The sequence below is a fragment of the Tupaia chinensis genome, unplaced genomic scaffold (assembly GCF_000334495.1).
Source record: "Tupaia chinensis unplaced genomic scaffold, TupChi_1.0 Scaffold000637_1, whole genome shotgun sequence".
Classification (NCBI taxonomy): Eukaryota; Metazoa; Chordata; class Mammalia; order Scandentia; family Tupaiidae; genus Tupaia; species Tupaia belangeri.
In genome coordinates, this window is record NW_006160158.1 from 732,729 (window position 1) to 739,706 (window position 6,978).

Here is a 6,978-nt window from a genome sequence, read left to right on the forward strand (position 1 = left end):
AGAAGAGAAAGACTTAGACCACCAGGACAGATCTATGGCCACCTCCCACTCTCCAGGAATGGAACTGTACCATTACTCTATCAACATGCCACTCACTCATGACTTAGCTCTAAAAGTGCACCTTATATGAATGGGGTTCCTGGCAGCAGGCTTTCAAGCTTGACAAGCCCTGCTCTGAGTCCTCCTGTTCACTGGGGACTGAACGAATCATCCTGCTTGAAAGCACTCAGACTTCCATCCCCGCTCATTCTCAGAGCCTGTGGCTTCCGCCCCAGGGACCAAGACTTTTCACCGAGTTTCTGCAGCAGCTGCTCTCCCACTTCTGGGTGCTTAAGCAAATAGGGCCAGTTGTGAACCAGCAAGACCTGCCCCAAAGCCGGCTGCACTTGGGCTGCCTGAATGGTCCCCTCGAGCCTGAGCTGGACTCTGATTCCACATGTATGTGTCAGTAAGTAGCAACAGAGCAACAGAGGCAGGCTTGTCACTGGTACTTCAGGATGACACCAATGATCTATCACTACACGTCACTCTAAGGGAAGGTTATTCGTTTTCCATTTCAAAATTTAGTAATGAGGGGAGAGCAGATGGCATAATGGTTACTTTGCTGGACTCCCACATTGTTGACGATGGTTCGAGTCCCGGACTAGGAAGCTTCAAACTCACGCCAGGTGCATGTGCATGTGCGCCCAAAATCCCAAGAGTAGAATGGAGGAGAAGTGATTGAGGCATGGCCATTTCCCCCAGGGCATGATTTCTCACTTTCTATAACTCTGTCTTTCTGGTGAGTACACACGTCCTACAGCAAAAATTTCTCAAAAAAAATAAAATTAGGAATGAAGACAGATGTATCCCTCTCTTTAGCTTATGGTCCTTATGGTCCCACTTTAATTGGAGAAAAACGAGAGTGAAAGAATGTTGACCAGTTAAAATTTCCTGGACACAAGTAACTCTGATTATTTAAAAAAACAATGCACAACCAGAAATAAAGCTCCTTCCTACAACCTCCAGAAGGATTTTCCATCTAAGAAGCTGTGTTTCAGCTCTAGTTCCTTCTCTTTCCAACTGAGTGAACAGGGGACCAAAAAGTTCATTGCTCTCTCAGCCTCAGTTTTTTTTGTTTTTGTTTTTGTTTTGTTTTTTTGTTTGTTTGTTTTGTTTTGTTTTGTTTTATTGCCAGTTGTTCACCAAAGGCGGGGGGCGGAGGGGGCAGAAAAAACACTTCCAATGAGGTGTGGTCACAAAGCAATCCCTTCTCCATTTCTCTATTCTCTCTGGACACACACACACACACACACACACACACACACAGAGAGAGACTTGTTGTGTCTTTCAAGCCTTCAGGGCCAAGATTCAAACTGCAATTGGCAGGTGGGATCTAGCTCCCTTAAGCACTAGACTATGGGGCCAATCCAGAGCCAGTTTTTCAGCTGCAGTGCAAAGATCATGTCTTCCATAGAGACCTAAAATACTTTGTTAACTGTACAATTATTTCTGGATATTGTCTATTTTTTCTCTCTCTCCTGCTCCTCCTGACTCTCAGTAGATAATCTCAGTAGATAATCTTGCCTCCTACCTCTCAGAGAAAATAGATGCAATCAGTTGGGAAACTCTCATCCTCCCGGACACCAGACTTGCAACCTAATGGCATCGGTCCCATCATCCTTTCTGCCAGAAGAGCTGGCTCCTCCCATGCAGCCCAATCTCTCTCCGAGCTTCCAGGCCATCCCCCGTGGCTGCCTTAGGAATGTATGTTCAGTATGGATTACTCTTCCTCTCTTTTGTACTTTAAACTTCCCTCTTTGAACTGAATCATTTCATAGGCCTTTTGCTGTAATTTAATGTCTTCCTTCAAAACAAATAAAGTGTTTTATTAAGCGGTTGTGTTTTGGAGCTGCCTCTCGGTTTGTTAGGGAGTCACGAAGCTGTGATGCCCTCCTTAACTTCTGTACATAAAGGAGGAGACTGAATTGGCTCCACGGCCTGGTAGTTAAGGCAGCCACGTTCCATATGCCTGACCACACAGTTCAAGTCCTAGGCCTTGCAGCTTGAGAAACATGCTGTGTGCATGGCATGTGTGATACCCCAGATCTTGAAAGGAGAGAGAAATGGAGAAGGGATTGTGGCATGACCGTTGCCCATAGCAGATGCTTTCTCCCCTCCCTCTCATTCTGTCTCCCTGTCTCTCTCTGGTGAGTGCACACACCCTCTAGCAAACAAAAGAAAAGGAAAAAAGGGAAGTACTTATCATTCCTGAGGACCAAACTTCAAAATGAGATGTTAGGTATCTTGCTCTTTTATATGAGCCTGCTAATAGGATTAAGCTCTTGGAGAATTAGAGAACTTCTCCCCCAAATAGGTGTCTAGGAAGAGTCCAGGAGGTTCTTCAACATTTTTGTGCCCTGGGCCCCCTTGGCAATGTGGAATTGCCATAGTGTCCCTTTCAGAATAACATGAAATGCATGAAATAAAATACATATAATTATAAAGAAAACCAACTATATCAACATATAGCAATTTTCAAACCATGGTATAGTAACACATCTGCTTCTTTACAAAAGCATTGAATAAAAAAATATAGAAGCAGGTTCAATACTACCATATTTCAAAGTAGTGATGAACATAAAGGATATTGTTATTTAAATAATTATTTTATTTAACTTTATTATTATTTTCCAGTTGATCAGAGAGAGACAGAGAGAGAGAATGAGAAGGAAAGTGAGAAAGCAAGCCATCAGGTAGGTCCAGGACTTGAACCACGGGCAGGTGGAAGTCCTGTATCTCTAACCACCATGCCCCCTACCAGTCCCATATAAAGGATTTTATTTAAAAAATCAGCAACAACTATCACATAGTATATACATTTGTGATTTTGTTTTGTTTTGGCTATAGGGTACATGTGCTCACTAGAGAGAGAGAGAGAGAGAGAGAGAGAAATCACCCGCTGGAGGGGTGGCCACACCACAATCTTTTCTCCACTTTCCCTCTTCTTGGGATTTTTGGGTGCACACACGTGTCCAGTGTGTCTTTCAAGCCACTGGTCCAGAACTTAAGCCAAGCAGCTGGCTATGTGGGATCCAGCCACTTTAACCTTCACCATTTTCATGATTCTTCTTAGCGATAAAAACTCAGTACAACTCCTCTATCGCCGCTGCGGTTTGCTGCCTGCATATGTAACTGAAGTCCATGGGGTAATCCAGTTAAAACGGACTGAACAGAAACACATCATCTTTCTGGTCCAAAGTTATGGACACAGTCTGGGACAAGAAGCCTCCTTTCAGACGCACTGTCTCCAAACTTGGTTGACTCTTTCTGTCCAAGGGGTATTCCCAGAAGACTAGGAGTACGAACCATCAACAACAGAGAGGAGGGAAGGTGTAGTTTTACCTTGGGGCTGTCTCCCAGAGGGGCCCAGTTAGGAAGTACCAGTGCCACATGGGGAATTCTGCCAGACTCCTTTATGTTTTTACACTTTGGAAATAAACTAGTTAATATTGTGAGTTTATTAAGAGCCAAAAGGTAACCTAATAAGTAGGGTTGGAGATGTGCAAAACATAGGATTTCCTCAGGGAATCCCATAAATTACGTGAAGTGAAAAGACTGACGAAGGGCAGAAGGAATTTGTGTGTCTGTGTATAATTTTCAAGCAACAATTTATATATTCTAATTCTTTTATTTAAAGAATCACTCACTTTGGGGGTCAGATAGTAGCATGGTGGTTATGGGCGCTGGACTCCCACATGGCCGACCACAGTTCAAGTCCCAGATCCAGTGGCTTACTTTCTCACTTTCCCTCTCTCTCTCTCTCTCTCACTCTGCACCACACTGGTCAAATTTTAAAAAATAAATAATTAATTAAATGAATGAATGAATAAAATTAAATAATGCTTTTGCTTTCTCACTTTCTCTCACACTCTGTCCCACTCAAATTAAACAGATAAAAAGTTAATGTTTTAAAAAAAGAATTATTTACTTTAATTTTATGTATTTGTTTATTTATTTTAATTTGACCAGAGTGGGACAGAGTGAGAGAGAGAGAGAGGAAAAGTGAGAAAGCAAGCCACCATGTCTGGGGCTTGAACCGTGGTTGGCCATGTAGGAGTGTCCAACAACTTTACCACCACACCATCTATTCTCATTCTCTTTTATTTTTTATTTTGGTAGTGGGTGCATGTGCTCACCAGAGAGAAACCGAGACAGAGACTTAGGAGAAAGTACCCACCATGGGGAAAGGTCAGGGCGTAATATCTTCTCCATCTCTCTCCTTTCTGGATTTTGGGCGTGCACACACATGCACTCAGAGTGTTTCTCAAACTGCTGAGTCTGAGACTCAAACCACATGGCTGGCCACGTGGAATCCAGCTGCCTTAACCACGAGGCCATGAAGCCAGTCCAAGTACTCTAATTCTTAAACTTTAGCTTAGTTTTTTGCAATGTCACAATGTATCATTAATAATTTCCCATGTCAACAAATATAGTCACAAAGTACTATCAAAGGCTACATAATAGCCTACTATAGACGTGTACCATAATTTACTTCACTAATCTCCAGGTCTGAAGTGTGATTTGTACACAGTCTTCCTGGTAATGTACACAGTGCTCTGATGATTGCTATGTTCTATTTTTACTTTCTTAGAATATTTCTATAAATGAAACAATTATCTTATAACTTAGTAACAACCACAATAGCAATGCATAGTGAAAGACATCTTGATCAGTACTGCCAGATTGTCCACTAGAAAGGTGGTTCCAGGGTCTGGCAGGTGGTGTTGTGGTTAGGGGCACTGGCTTCCCACATGGCCAGCCACAGTTCAAATCCCAGACCTGATGGCTTGCTTTCTCACTTTTCTCTTTCTCTCTCTCACTCTGTCCCACTCTGGTCAAATTAAAATAAATAAATATACAAATAAATAAAGTTAAATAAAAAATAATTCTTAAAAAAAAGAGAAAAAAAGGTGGAAAGTTAAATAAAAAATAATTCTTGAAAAAAAGGTGCTTCCAGTTCATACCAAAACTGGAATTTTTGGCCTTGCCCCAAAAGATGGCAAGGAGACTAACAGAATGCCCCTACATGGGGTCCTGCAGGAACAGGAGGGAAGCTGGCCAGGGTGGTGCTATGAGAATCTGCCTTTCTTTGCTCCTGGAAAATACCTACAGGACAGAACATGCGGTGGCATTGAGTCTCCAAGACCAGGGAGCTGATTTCAATCATTTGGCTAGATCCAGCCTTACATAGCTGTGCTATGGGGGACGGAAGGAAGACGTTGGTATCCACGTCAGGACCACAGCAGGGATAGCAGCAATAGGACAGGTCTTCAAGAAATTCACAGATATGCGTGTTATGGGGGAAAAATGCAGAGATTTCCTTTTGGGGAAGCACCAAAATAAACCCTTCCTTCAATTCCATTGTCCGTGAACTTTTTGAAGCCTCCCTGTGATCCTCAGGGTCACCTCAAGGGCAGGGCCCACTTCAGGTAGGCAGATGTGGCCTCTCCACGGCCTCTTCACCTGGTTTTACTGTCAGTGTCTCCTCTGCCAAAGGAATAGGGGTTTGTCACAGTCCTGGAGTAATGGAAGCTGTTTATTATTCTTTTCTTTTTCACCCTCTCTCCATTTTCTTTCCTTTGCAGCTGGACAAGGTATGCTAGAGACAAATACCATTTGGCATTTTGTATGTAACCAACCATAATAGATATGGGGAGAAAAAAAAACACTTGCAAATCCTCTCCCTTGTCAAAATAAGGTCTCTGATCCTATCACAAACGATGCTGGACTACTAAAACCTAAAGAGACCTACGACTGATTATTCTCTCTTCTTGCCCTTGGTCTGGAGATGTAGGGCTGGTAGATCTCTGATACTCAGTAACCAAAACTTAGTTCTCTCCACAATTCCACTCCTAGGTCTGCCATTGGATCTTGCTAACTTCTCTTCTGTATTATCTTCAGTTTGAGAAGTCACGCCTCTAAGCCCTGCTCCCTCTCGGTCGCTATTACAAGCCTACACAAAGGATCACTGACCACTGCTCTCTCCCTCTCTAACCTCAAAAGGGACATGCAAGGGGGTGAGGGGCCAACAGACCCCGGCTTGGCATTTGCTTTGCTTTCTTAGTGCTAACCGGGGCTGCTCTCTCCCACTCTGGCTTTCTAGGTGCTGTTTGGACACAAGGGCTCCTCGTCCTCTCTGCAGTCTGTTCTGGTCTCCATGTCTCCTCCGCCTAACCGTGGTGAACGCTAACCTCGCAACTTAGATCCGACTCTCCTACGCATGACCCTTCCGATTAGAGGGCTTTCTGGCATCTTTACCAGCCTTAACCAAGGCTGAGCAAAGTTAAATTGGATTTAAACGATGTCTTCTAGCTATCCTAGGGTCTTCCCTCTCCATTCGCTAGAGCGGTTATCGAATTGTCCTGATTTTGCTCCCGCCCCATCAGGCCAGGAGTTAGATGATCTGCCTCAGCCCACACCCATCCCAGCATGTCCACCAAGGCAGGCTGCACTTGCAAAGACTTGACGGTCTGTTTGGGTGCACCGAGCGCGCGCAGGAAGCGCACAACCGCCGAGGCGGCATCCAATCACGCTCCGCTGTGCGTCCCAGATGCAGCCCCAGGAAGGAAACAAGGGCTTGCGGGATGTGGTGCCCACCGCCCGGCCGCCCGCTGTAGTCTCCCTGAACCCCACTTTCTCTAAGGGGACCCCAAATGCCTCCGCGCCCTCCAGCCTCAACATCCATCAGCCGGCCCTACGGTGGGCTCTGGGTTCCTGACCCGGCTCCCGAGAGCCAAGCCAGGCATTCCCCGCGTTGTCTCTACCTGCACCCCGGGCGAGAGCCCAGCGGGGACTCCTCGGAACCCCGGGCGCGGGATTGCGGACGCGGCGGCAGAGGCCCGGCAGACCGCCCGGCAGCCCCGAGGGAGCGCTGCGAGGGGCGCGGGCAGCTAGGCGGCAGGATCCGGGCTGGGGCGGGGAAGGGCCGCGCCGTGT